Source organism: Cydia splendana, chromosome 1, assembly GCF_910591565.1.
Source record: "Cydia splendana chromosome 1, ilCydSple1.2, whole genome shotgun sequence".
Classification (NCBI taxonomy): Eukaryota; Metazoa; Arthropoda; class Insecta; order Lepidoptera; family Tortricidae; genus Cydia; species Cydia splendana.
In genome coordinates, this window is record NC_085960.1 from 10912545 (window position 1) to 10927273 (window position 14729).

The following is a 14729-nucleotide window of genomic DNA, read 5'->3' on the forward strand; positions in this document are numbered from 1 at the left end:
TGAATCGAAAGAGGCGTATTTATACCAAGATTCCAAACCACATATGACCCGTAAAGTACTTCTCCACTTTAATATCTTGAATCGTTTTGCTGTTGAGAAATTGTTTCTTTAGTACAGGATCATGGAAAGGGTTGTTAGTTATTTTTAGTATAGTCAGTAAAATGCGTTCCTTATTTTCTAGACTATTGTTTGGTTGGGGGCATAGTAAATTTGCAAAGTGGAATGGATTTCTATATCATTATGAAGTCGCGTTTGTCGAGCTCTAAACTCTTCCTTAAATGTATAGATGATATTATCAAACTACACAACGGGACTTAATCGCGTATTTAAGTTTTAAGATTTACCTCCGACGTTTCGAGGACGGCGTTGTCCCCGTGGTCTCGGAGAAGACTGGCTCAAGTTGACATCAACATCTTCTAGCCGCGCGAGTTTTTCGAACTACCCGCACTTGGTCTTGTTTATCAGTTTGAACGTTTTGCGCACTAGGGATGTTACTCTGTGGACACACAATACTAACGATATTCGATTTATCGACTGTCGATATTCGTTTCCGCTTACATTTACTAATCAGAAACGTCGGAGGTAAATTTTAAAAACTTAAATACGCGATTAAGTCCCGTTGTGTAGTTTGATAATGTTTAATAATCGTGAAAGTTTAAATCAGTGTTTTGTGTAGATGATGTTTTGACAACTAACAAAATAAACCAGATGCGTGACGCGCCGGAAACACACCCACGAAAATCGCAGTAAATTTTTATTACTGCATAAACATCAACATGCTAATTTCACACAAATTACACTAAGCTCCCAGCGAGATGCGCTATTATGTAAGGCGGCCGAGTTAGACTTTGGTCCACATTAGAGCAGGTGGCACACATTATACGCGTATAATATGAATAATACCATGTTAGTGTGTTAGTGGATTGTTTGCTTTACTCTACGCACCTAAAACCTTTTCAATGGCCCGTTTTCTTTCTATTGTTGACTCGTTTAAATTAGGTTTACGCAGCTGAAGTGGTGGTTGTAAAGAAAACCTTTTATATTTGCCCACGCATGGACTGATCTGGCCGGCCCACATTGGTAGCCGTCGACACGTTAGCAAGAAGGCTTTTTATTTAATCTATCACACGACGCAAATTTTAAATAATATATTTTTCAATTTAGTGTGATTTCCTTTTAAATTGTGAAGTTTCTTTTATATACTCTGTATCTGTACGTATTTAAATAAAAGAAAACAAATAATTTGTACATTTTCGGATAGTTATAACATTTGTTGGTTAACCAACCAAATACAAAACCGCCTGGATCAGTCATTGAACGACCTGACTTTAGCCTACATTATTTGATCATGTAATATTTTCGGGGTCCCTTTGTTTCCCATAAAGTTTTAAGCCATAATGTACTGTTTGTCACATTATCGTTAGTCATAAAACTGAAACCGTTAACTTTTCAGGATTTTCGTAAGGTTATGTTATTCTATAGATAGGTTAGGTTAGGTTTGTTTTATGGCAATCCTGAAAAGTTACGCGTTTCTGAGAAAAACCAATTATGGGATTATACTATTTGGGAAACAATAGAGACCCAATATTTTCATTTACCCTCAACTGGCTTAAGGAGCCATTTGAGGGTAGATTTTGTTTACTTTTATTTAACTACCTAATGCTACTGACTATAGTGTATGTTAAACCACTACTACCAAATTTCTGTTGTCTGCTCTACGTTATCCAATGTTCTTAATGTTCTTATTATCTATAAGTGTAGGTAATCAAAAATATTTTTTCACATGAAGAAATGGAGGCGTCATCGTTTTCTTTGTTTACTGTATCGCGTAAGAAATCATAATAAACCAAATTAATTTAACATTACATGACGTAACTAAATTAGCGAGCTTAACAAATTAGCGTTGTGGTGTTAGTTAGTAGGCGATTTTTACCATTTAATTGCGGGTTATCGCTGTAAACGTGTCTTATTAGACAGTTTCACTTTCATGAGGAGGTTGCTGAGCGACATGGCATTGGAAACAATGCTCGGTGGTTTAGGTTTACGTCTTTCGTCGAAAATTAAAGCAAAATTTGATCACATGATTTCTGGAGGAGCTAATAAATAATGGATGTAGCAGATTGTAGCAATAGCGATATAATGACTTCCTTTTTAACCCCGATCGCGAAAACCAATTGGTATAGGTACATAGATAAAAATAAACATATCAGACTTAATTATATAGGCATTAGATAACAACTATGAGGATGTCGGATTGTCGGAGGAGTTGCTAAATTAGACGTCACATTGCAAATATCAACACCTGTCACTCTGAAATGTAGTCTGTACGTGCAGAAGAGTGAAGAACCATCATGATTGAGGTCGAGTTAGTTTTTAGGGTTCCGTACCCAAAGGGTAAAACGGGACCCTATTACTAAGACTCCGCTGTCCGTCCGTCCGCCTGTCACCAGGCTGTATCTCACGAACCGTGATAGCTAGACAGTTGAAATTTTCACAGATGATGTATTTCTGCTGCCGCTATAACAACAAATACTAAAAAGTACGGAACCCTCGGTGGGCGAGTCCAACTCGCACTTGTTTTTTTCATATATTTTCCTACCGTACGTATTTATTACAATTACAATATAAAGAAGAAGAAGTGCTCGAGTGAAGACCACGGACTAGCAAGCGCAGCGTAGGACGTCCACCCGCAAGATGGACAGACGATCTTGTTAAGGTCGCCGGAAAACGCTGGATGCGGGTCGCTTCCAACCGGTAGGGCGATTGTGCACTACAATGAATTTTACTGTCCGGCAGTCTGAGTTTTCATGGTTCGATATAGCATGAAAAAAACGGATGATTGGCTTGTGCACTTGTCCGTCTTTTTACTCGCAGGTGCGGCGTAGTAGCAGTGGACGTCTTATGGCTGAGATGATGATGATGATGACATTGTTTCATGCCAATCATGCCATTCTCTACCTTAAGTGTAATATACTGTGCATTGTTCTCGCATTGCCAAAAGTCCATAGGCAACAAATAGCTCATTAACATTAATCGAGTGGTGGTCGATGAAAGTAAGGCCACCATCATCGCTATCGGATCTGATAACCCCGCCGGGCGCGAAGGACAGGCGGCAGCGGAATTCTCTTCAAATGCGTTTGCGAGTTGTGCTCTTGTGCTATAGGTACATATATTAGGTCCTTACCTATGAAATTGGCGTTTTTGTTCATAGACATAAGTCTGATCCTAGTTTTTTTTTTTTTTTTTACAAAAGTACATACACAATTACAATAAAACTACAATATGATTTCGCCAAACTGCTTGACAGCAATTAATTGTTATTTTTTATTGTTAAGTGTTCAGAATTAAGCCTTGAAAATAGGTCTTTTCATGTGCTGTCGGTTCGAGTATTAAAATTACTTATATTTTTCTAATGGTACCAATTTTCAAGAAATGGAGATATTGAAAACATACCTTAAAGGTGTCAAAAATTACTGGAAAAATTTTGTTTGGTTTGAATTAGCCATCAAAAAAATATCCGCAAAATTAATTGTATGGAAATTCGTGTTTCGTTGAAATTCTCCGAACAAAACGCCAATTTCATAGGTAATGACCTAATATATATCCATAAAATAACAATGACTATTAGACTAGACTTCTCTGTGAGCAAAATTCAATAAATCTCTGATTCCTCCATTTTGAAACTTTTCCAAAAATTTAACCGAAATAAAAAAATAATCATCGAACCTGCTCACATAATTTCACGCGAATCGGTTGAGAATTGCGACCCGTAGAGGAGAAAATCCGGACATGGGAATATTTTTTTGCCCAAGCTGAAGGTCTCCGTCCTTCGCTGACGCTCGGTCAATTATTTCTTACTTTGAGTCCCAATTTTATTTTATAATCAGTTTCCTTATCTTCAAGAAATTATATATTTATTAAGTTAATAATCGTTTTAGATGGTTACCAATTAAAGTGCATTACTGCAATTACCTTTATCAGATGTGATCAATTAGCTGGGGTAGTTAAGCATGTTTTGATGGATGGGCGGAAGCGGGAAAACTGACCGATTCGAAGTCTTCAAACGGTTAGAAAGAAAGTTGGACTAACAGCATTTCATACGAATGTACTACTAACAAAGCAACACTTACTAACAAGCATTACTTAAGTTAAACATTTGCTGTTTCTGCTTAATGTTTTCTATACATACTTTATAGAAAATTGCCGAAAATTCTAAAGAAAAACTCAGCAAATGAGAATAGTTAGGTACAGTACGCATCCCTGCTTGGTAACTTCTATACAGAAGGGATAACCACAAGTTACTAGTACAACAAGACGCAAACCAGTATAGATTTTTTTTACAGTATTTTTTGCAATGAACAATTAGTTAAAAAGGTCCTTCACAGGTAGGCGTCAACCTCTCGGCACTTGTGCCACTAACACCTGACACATGACAGTATAAAAAAACCTTTATATCTCGCTTCCCATTGTCAGCCCATGACGAGAAAGGCGTATTGTTATCAACTTATCAGGCCGGCGGAACTTACAGCCGCGGCAGACAGACATCGTGTGTGATGGAAGACGGGCTCACAAAGGGTGCAGTGCCACTATCGTACTGCCAAATCGCTAGTGACGAGGAATTTAAGTGAAAAGAGAGTTGATGAATCGATTACATGTAACTTGTTGAACGTTTGATCATACTATGGGAAAATCACGATTGTGAAGCTCTAATGCAGAAGACAATTTATTTAAGACTGAAATTCTACATTAAGATCTTTTCTAGTTTGTCCAACCTTGTTCCGTGCGGCCACTTCAGCCGTTTCTATCATTAGTCAGTCGGCGAACATGATTGATGTCTCTTACCTTTCGCAAACAATGATTCGCCAGTTCCTCTTCTAATCTATCACCTCTCATTTGTTTTATGATTCGCGAAACATCCGCACTTGCTCTTTTGTTTTAATCATTATTTTCTAATTAAAATTTAATTTGGTAGGTACTTATCGAGTTATTCTCTAAAGGAAAGTTGTTTTTTGCATTGTCCGGATTTCGCACGGTAACGGAACGGAGATTGATAGGGTTTATTACTTTCTACGACCTTGAAACGAAATAAGTCATTAACTGAATAAGCAATTCTAACTGTTGTCGACTTACGAGTACATGCCATATTGTTCATACTTCATGGTTCTTCATTTTCAATCGTACTTATTATTCCCGTAATGATTTTATTTGCCGTTATTTTGTCGATCATAACTTGTTTTGACAGCGTAGGACATTGAAATGAATGGATTCCTCACATTCAAATCAAATAGGTACGTAAAGGTAATATAGTGCCAATAGTGAATGTTGGTTTATGTTTATAGAGTTATCGTTTACCAGTAATCTTATAACTATGTATTGTATGACAACTCCACGTCATGTAACACAGTCCCATTAGTTATATAAACCCTTTGAAAATTATAATTCAATTGAGACTAAATATTGGCGAGTGTTATGCAGCACCGAGCCAGCTATAGGTTATAATGCCTCGCACGACACAGGCAGGCGGCCATTATCTAGGGGCCATAAATTTTAACTCCAATACGTTTACCGTTAGTCGACAGATTAAATTGTTGTACCTAGGGTTCCGAGCCACCCTGCTTTATGGGTTAACGGCTAGAAAGTCAATGTTTGGACGGTAGTTAGGTATGTTAAGGGCCTGGGTTAAATTGGAAGTCGAATTGATTTGTAATAGTATTCAGGAACTACGTACTCTGAGTAACTTGTGATGCTAAGGTATATTTTCAAGCGAAACCTATAATATGCCTATATGAAGCGTGGGCTATTTTGCTGATAAAGTTAAGTGTTGTTCAAAGTACAACTTTTTTGTTTTAACAGTTATCATTATCACTGTGGAAATTACGAAGAGACAGTTTCGATTCAGAAAATCTTTAGATTTTAAAAAGTTGAAAGAACCGACCCGCACCATTATCGCGTACTTGCTAGAGCGTTTAATGGCTGTCGAGTATTTATTCTCTCTACACTTGTAATGGGTACGAGATAATATGGTCTGTGATATTTCACGTCTCTATAAAACTGTGACTTTATTTTGTTAGACTTAGATATTTTATTGGATCAATTATTTTAACTACACTCCTTTGTTAGTTGCTTATTTTCCGACACAGCTTGGATGTACATTGAGTTGAAGCACAAAGTTGAAGTGTGGTCATATTTTAAGGATTTTCCTTTTTCATGTTCAATACAAATAAGTATTTCTGAAATATTTAATTGACTATTTTCCTAACTAGCCAAAACAGATACTTTGTATGGAACGTGAAAACGATTTGTTACTTAGCATGGAAAGAAAAAGAAAAAGTAAGAGAAATACAACAAGTGACGTCACACTCACAAGTAGGTAGTACAACTTTCATTGTGTTTTTATGGTTGATTATAAAATGAAAGAAGAAACCTGCTAAACCCTCTTTTTTGTATTGCATTTTCTTATAATTGGTCTGATGACTGTTGTGACACATTTTTTCTGTAGGAAACTGGTTTATTCTAAATACTCTAACAGTAGGTACTTAGGTTAGGTACCTACGCAGCACACTATTTAAAGTAAATATTTACTTCAAACAGATACTTAAGGCAACCCTGCCGTACTAGCTGTCACGCAACAAAAATATGACCAATGCCAATCTATTATCGACTATTAGATATTTTCGAACACTGAACGGCCCCCGGCAGCAGGAAGCAGTTAAATCCATAACGTGGAGCCAACACCACAATCTGTCGTTACGCATTTACGCGAAAATTTATCGATGGAACATTGTCCAGCGAAATGACGTAACTGTACTTGCAATGCAATGGCTTTTTCGGAAGACGTGGGGTAGTATTATGGTTAGAAGCAATATCACGAGATGCGACCTCCCACTAGGCTGAGAGCGAGGTAAGTATACTAAGTATGTTCAAGCAAATACATTATACGAGATATTATAACTGCGCCACATAATGTAAACCAAAATATTACCTACCTACACAGACATCGCAAACGTAGTATGTGGTAATCTTCTTTACATATTTTGTCTTACCAAAACATATGCTAATTTAAATCCTTTGCCTAAAACTTGTAGTGACTTGATTACGACTTTTTACAATATTTATCGAATATAAAAGTCGATGTTATGTTGGCTTTTAAAAAGCCACTAACTTCGAAATCTGTGTGTTCTGTCGAAAAAATCAACGCTTACTATTTTGGTGAAATGAGTAAAACCATTAACGAAATTAGTTCCTCATCTATCAAATGTCAAAGAAAGAGTCAAATGATCGTAAAACTACACCCGTCTATTTCTAGTTTTGTTCACTTTATTCTCGGAAAGATCACTTAACAGAAATAAAAGAGTAAGTATCAGAATCACATTCAGTAGCCAAGTAGCACTAGCACCATACGTGAGGTTCCGTAGGAAGATATTTAACTGCGAATATAGGTACAAATAAACAAATAGGTATATCATTTATAGGGTCCTTTTGTAAATCTGCAGCATAAATATGCTTTACTACTTGGTAAATAAAAAAACATATTTTCAGTTGAAACAAAGCCAATATTTTAACGTAAATTTAAGTGTAAAAGATATTCTTGAAAAAACGAAATGTTAGACTAACACTAATGGAACAATTACCTAAGAATTCGGTTTCGGTGAGTTATGTTTGGTTATGGTTATGGTTGTATTATGCTAGGGGACCCTAAAATAGCAAGGGACTGTTGAGTGCCGGAAGAGTTGTTAAAGCTTACTGGCAGCAGGATCCAGCCTGGCGAGATTAGAACAGGTTTTAGTGTGTTTGAAGATGCACCTGTTCTAAAACGACTGTGTTATCCTTGGCCTCTTGCATCTATCTATATTTAGATATGTCATGCCTATATAATTGTATTGTAGGGAGGCGGTATTCGCAGCTGCTTCATTTGCAACTGCTCACCTTTATCAAAAGGCTTTATGTGTTCCACATGTTCTTGTTTATTAATGTACCCATATTTGCAACAATATTATTCACCCATGTTAAATAAGCTTAGCTTACTTAATACATTATGGTCAAAGACGCCTATGCTGTAGGTATGCATAGGTATAGCTTAATTGGCTGGCCGATTAATTAAATCCACCACAACTCAAGATAACACTTACATTATATCATTGTTTTCTCTCGGCATCAGTCATGATTATAATCACTCATATATGTCACTGCAGAGTGCTCATTCAAAGTAAGTACATATCTTGTAATGATATTAATTTATTTGCTGCATCAATTCACTGAACCAAGTGGCATATAAGCGATAGCGTTACGTAACCGATTAAATCGCCTGCGACTTTTCGGTGTGTCACTTTGAGAGACGGTATCGACTAGGTTGTCACCATAGACCATGATTAAAGAGACACAAAGTGTAGGCAACTAGGCTTCCGCGGGTGAAAGTTGATGGCGGCCCATCAGTCATGGCTGTGGTCATGGTTCGGGTAATGGGTGCTGAATCAATCGATCTCATGTTCTGTGAATGGCCACTTCGTGCTAATGGGTCCGAGGAATGTTACGAACGGATTTGGTTTTGCAACATGCCGTTAAAAATAAAATATCCGATCGTTGTTACGCTTTTGATTTTTAAGCCCATTTCTGACATTGGGCCTGGCCTGTGGCCATCTTTCTTATTACAGCAATGCAAAATCGCAAGACGAAATTTCAAATAGAATTTAGCAGTTTAATGAACTATTTAAATATCGAAATGAGATACATAATAATATGTCGATGTCATAGGTAGCTCATAGTAGTACCTGACTTAAGTATACAATATACAATTATACAATAAGTATTACAAAATCTGTGGTTATAGATCAACCAAAAGAAGTGGCTGTCATAGGCCCTGAAGTATGCGTCGTCGCGTTGAGTACCTGTTCCTACTACCTGTGTGTTCTACATATACGTACCTAGAGCATAGAGAAAAAAATACATAGAGTGCTCACTCCAGTTTTAGTACCAAAACGACTGTTATTTTTGTAGTCGACATCTAGCATCGAGTAGCGGAATTATCACTATTATCAGTACTGCTTTTTGTTAATACGTCATAAATCGTAAACCGCAATTTTATTATGTTACTTGCTGCTACGGAACCCTTCATGGGCGAGTCCGACTCGCACTTGGCCGCTTTTTTTCAAAAAGGCTCGTATTGATTTGATCGTACCACAGACCAACCCCTATAGACCGAGCTTATAGGACGACTCGCGGTCACCGCCCGTATGGTGTATAGGTCAAATATAAGATTGTTCGCGCGCCGCTCCGATCAGTTGCGCCCAAGATTACGACCTGTTAGCAGTGTGCACGAGTCTAAGAAAATAAATCGTAAACTATTGAATTCATTGGGACATCATGGGATATTGCAGCGTAAAATGGTGTGGCAAGTCATCTAAGACTTCTACTTACAAAACAGATGGAATAACATCCCACAGGAAAGCGAAATTCATTATTTCATTGAATAATGTTTCTTGTCCGCGGGGTTCATTTTATACTGGTCAGTAAGCAGAGGCGAAGTATGTTGTCACTTTTCGTCAACTTGAAAATGCAATGCGCTATCCCTTTCCCTTTCGACTAGTGATGTGACGATGATGGTTTTTCAGTTGCGGAAACTTCGTGCTTCGTCATACCGTATTGTACCATTTTAGACATAATATATAGGTAACATGTTGTGTAAGTTTTTTTAGAATCCTCTAGGCCAGCGGAGCAGTTAGGTTTCATGTCACGAGATGGACCTGATGATGAACTTCAAAGAAGTGCGAGGGAACTCGGTGTTGGTTTGTGATAGACATATGTTGTATGGGTTTTTTAGAATCCTCTAGGTGAGCAGTTAGGTCGCATGTCACGAGATGGACCTGATGATGAACTTCAAAGAAGTGCGAGGGAACTCGGTGTTGGTTTGTGATAGACATATGTTGTATGGGTTTTTTAGAATCCTCTAGGTGAGCAGTTAGGTCTCATGTCACGAGATGGACCTGATGATGAACTTCAAAGAAGTGCGAGGGAACTCGGTGTTGGTTTGTGATAGACATATGTTGTATGGGTTTTTTAGAATCCTCTAGGTAAGCAGTTAGGTCTCATGTCACGAGATGGACCTGATGATGAACTTCAAAGAAGTGCTAGGGAACTCGGTGTTGGTTTGGGATAGACATATGTTGTATGGGTTTTTTAGAATCCTCTAGGTGAGCAGTTAGGTCTCATGTCACGAGATGGACCTGATGATGAACTTCAAAGAAGTGCGAGAGAACTCGGAGTTGATTTGTAATAGGCATATGTTATTGGTCCATTTGAATATGTTTTCAATACAACCTTATATGACCTTAATAAAACGGACAAAAGAAAATAATTGTATGAGATTTTGGCGACACTTTTTTCTCGTATCGAAAGAGATTGCGATTCTGAGTGGAAATAATATAAAAATTCTAAACTTTAAAATTCAAGTTCTGGGTACTTTAAACGGAAATGCCCTAATATGTTAAGTAAAAATTTCAGGTACATTGTTAAATTACTTAATGAAATATTAAATTAATCAATAAGTATAATTATTAAGTAAGTTTACTCTAAGTATACTAAATTGGTAACAATTTTACCACAATAAATTTCGATGTCACTGGTAGCAGTACCCACTACCTGTAATGAACATGTCCCATCCCTACATTTACACGTGTCAGCGCGCCATGTTTAAAACGACCAATCGCAACGCCGTGGGCACCCCTCCCGCACCTCACAGTTTGGTGATTTGCGTCGGGAACAAAATGGCCAATATTAGGTTTCTAGAGGCGGTGTTCTGTGGATCGTACATACCATATGTATTTTCCTAAATCACTCTTATAAAAAGCGTTGGTGAGCTATTGCCATAATCGACGGCTCGCTCGTGTAAATCTGCAGATCGGTGTGAAACTGCGCCGGATAACACCCGTCGCTTTCCATTCGCTGTGTGCCCGCGCCGCGCCGCCCTCAACGGTACGTGGAACCACCATGGAAACAATCGGATTTTCGGTGAAAGTTCTGTTCCAAAATTCAAAACATTTTTGTAGAAACCATGTTTTGTATAATGAATAACTGTTTATTAGTTTATTTAATTTGTTTGCACAAACGGCAATTTGAATACAATGTGTGGCAATTTCACAAACCTTCATTAGTTACATTTAGGGGTCACAAAACCGTGCGTATTTTAGAAAACCGGTTTTTCGGTTTTTGTGAAACAGCAAAACCGGGTTTCCGGTTTTTTTGGTGATTTCGATTTTACGCATAATTTGTAAAATAAGCAAGTATTTTTAGGATCAATGCTTTAATATTAATTCTTCCACAACATATACACAATACCAGCTGGGGATATAGGAAATCTGACGCCAACGGGGAGGCGCTCATGGACTGGGCAGATAGGAACAACACTGTTTTAGTCGTTTCTAACAAAGGCAAAGGAACGTTCAAATCAGCTCGGTGGAGAAGTGGCCACAACCCGGACCTAGTCTTCACAACGAGAGCAATAGATGGTACCTCAGTGGCCTCCGAGCGATACATGCTAGCGGATTCACAATACCGCCTAGTATTAGTTGTCATAGGTTTGAAAATAGCGATGGTTGAGTCGTATCCTGCCTAACACCAACTCGCGGAAGTTTGCTTATGCCGATGACCTGGCCCTTGTATGTGACACAAGAAGACAGCTTGGAAATGGGACAAAATACCTTGGAAAAGGACCTGGATCTAGTAGATGACTATTTCTCTCGGTGGCGTTTGTGCCCCAGTACTTCCAAGACTGAGGTGTCCTGCTTTCACCTGTGTAACAAAGTGGCCAACAAGGAACTAAGAGTAAAATTCAGGGGCAATCTTCTCCGACACAACTTCCTTCCTAAATCTTCGAAGCATCCTGGATTGAAGCCTCAACTTCAAGGAGCACCTAAGCAGCCTATCTGCAAAACTGCGCAAATAGATATAACGTTGGAGACTAAAAAGCTGTTCATTTATAAAATTATTGCGTATAATGTAGTGTTTTTTTTTTTAATTTGCTCTTCAAAATAATGTACAAACTTATATAAAACTGTACAATCGAAAAACTCGAAAAAGCCGGTTTTATCAAAGTGAAAAGCCGGTTTTTGCAATTGGCTGTAAACCCGGTTTAGCCGGTTTTTTCGATTTAGGTGAAACCGGGTTTGTGACGCCTAGTTACATTGTTATAAATTTGAGACTGTTCATATTTTTCTGCTGCTGAAAGCTGTATTTAAAATATCCGATCCTTTTCTGGATGCTACATACTTACCTGATATTCTACATTTTGTAGAAGGCAGTTATTTTAACAACATTCATACATGTCTAGGTTCACTCGCGAGCAATAACAAATATTAATTAATTTAGTCATAAACCCCTGAATGCTTCCTAGGTATTAGATATTATCCACAAACGTCAGTATAATGTTGACCTAGGTCAGTGTCGGTGAGAGTGGTAGTTTAGTAAATTTCTTCAAATCAGGCGTAGAGTTAGTAGGGTGACGGCACCAATCATGGACATGTTAAGCGCACTAAATTAGAATTTCGTTTAAAAATGGGATGTTTTTTGACGATACAAAAATGGTGATTTTTATTTTGGGACTCAAATACATGAGGAACATTTAAACAAAACCAAAAATCCTGTATGTTTAATACATAATTAATAAAAAATATATAAATTGAAATTTACGAAATCACCATTGATGGACATCAAAAATTCAGTAATGGACACCCAGTCATGGACATGGACCCAATTATGAACATCCATTAATGGACACTTTTGTATTGAACACATAAATGAAACAAATGATGTCACAAAGCAACTTTTATTAACGCTATTTGAACTTTCAACATGAACAGTCTTAGATTTCCAAGTTACACTATCAGACTTTCAATCAACCATCTGGTTTTCAGTCATTTATTAAACATTAATTGAGGCTTTACCTCTTTGCCAGCAGCTGCAGCTTAGAATTGGTAACATAACAAATCAACTGAGATCTATCAGGTAAGAAATTAGAATCTTAGCAATACAATAATCATAAAGCACAATATAAAATATAAAAAAGAACGAACAAAAAAGTTTACTTTTTCTCCTAGTATAACTTTAACTAAAATAAGCATTTATTATTTAATAAAGAAAGATTATATAAGTACCAAAATAATGAAATTACGTTGTTTATAAAAGTCAGTTATTTAGCTTAATATCTTGTTAAGTATGTTTTACAGCCTCACTTATCGATTTAGACAATTAAATACTGAGAATTCTACAAATACTCCACACAGTATGACTTATTTTACTGAGATCCATATGAAGCTACATTAATTAGATAACTAGGTATATGTATTTGGCAAATACTTCTCCATCTCTTTAATTTTGTAGAAGCCTCGATTATTAAGAGGCAACGGGATATTTATAAGTTCCACAACATCTCCAGCATTGTACCAGATTTTATCAGGCTTGTCAGGCCATCTGAAAGAGTTTCCAGTTGATAATATCATGGTACTTACTTCATACTGGTTATGGTCGACATCCTCAGTTTTTCCAGGAAAATATTCTCCCTCATACTTGACTATGACAAATTGTCCTTTAGCAACTACCAGGCCAGAGTTTGTGTTTGCTGCTAAGCTGCTTAAAGGTTCATCATCAGAATTTGTATCACTTTTATTGCATTTCAGATTTAATCGAGGAAATTTAGTAGATTTTGTACCTTGCTTCATAAAGGGGATTTTGCGTCTTTTTGATGGTTGTGGATCCTGAGGTTTTTCTCTACTTTTATCAGAATTACTTAAAACACTATCATCACTTTCAGCGTATACAATCTCTGCATCTGTGTCTTCAGACGAAGTGTCCTGGCTATGTTTAGACTTGGGTTTAGATTTAGATTTTCCTTTTTTCTCAGCAATATTTTTTTCTTTTAATATTTTTTTTTGCTGTCTTTCTAGGGCTCTCTTTTCTTTTTCTTGTTGTAGCTTCTGTTTTTCTATTTCTTTTTTTCTGTGATATTCTTGCCAAGATTTACTAGTCACTGCAAATAGTACCTTCTCTTTTTTCTTTTTTTAGGGTTCCGTACCCAAAGGGTAAAACGGGACCCTATTACTAAGACTCCGCCGTCCGTCCGTCCGTCCGTCCGTCCGTCCGTTCGTCTGTCACCAGGCTGTATCTCACGAACCGTGATAGCTAGACAGTTGAAATTTTCACAGATGATGTATTTCTGTTGCCGCTATTACAACAAATACTAAAAAGTACGGAACCCTCGGTGGGCGAGCCCGGCTCGCACTTGTCCGGTTTTTTTCCTTCGGTTCTTCGGGCCAAAAAAGGCTTTTCTTAAAAGGTGATGGAACCACTACACGTAAAGCAGCTTCTAAAGGATGTTTCTGAGGAGTTACACTACGTACAGGGACTCTGGCAGTAGTTTCTGACGCACTCTCGGGTGTTGCTGATGGGCTTTCCGTGTTATTAGTTCTTGGGACAAATTCCGGTATTTGGTTTTCGACTGCTTGATTTATTGGGAATGTTTGGGTCTGCGTAGGTGGTGTACTGCAGGATAATTCTTGATTTTCGACACTAATTCGGTTTGTCTGCTCAGGTTCCTCCATTTGGTTAGGTAATTCACTTATTGTAGGTGAAGCTAAAGAATCTCGGCATGGTTCAATTTCAGTGCATTCCAGTGGTTTGAGAGATGATGTTTTCTGAGATTCCAACAGCAGAGTGCCCTCCGTGGTTAAAATAGCCGTCGA

The 14729-nt window shown here is 37.5% G+C and overlaps 1 protein-coding gene across 1 annotated transcript in view; it reads left to right on the plus strand.

The window, feature by feature from the left end:
• Positions 1-14729, plus strand: part of LOC134796405 (klarsicht protein) — a 338016-nt gene that overhangs the window by 127753 nt on the left and 195534 nt on the right. The gene's annotated exons all lie outside the window — the stretch shown is intronic.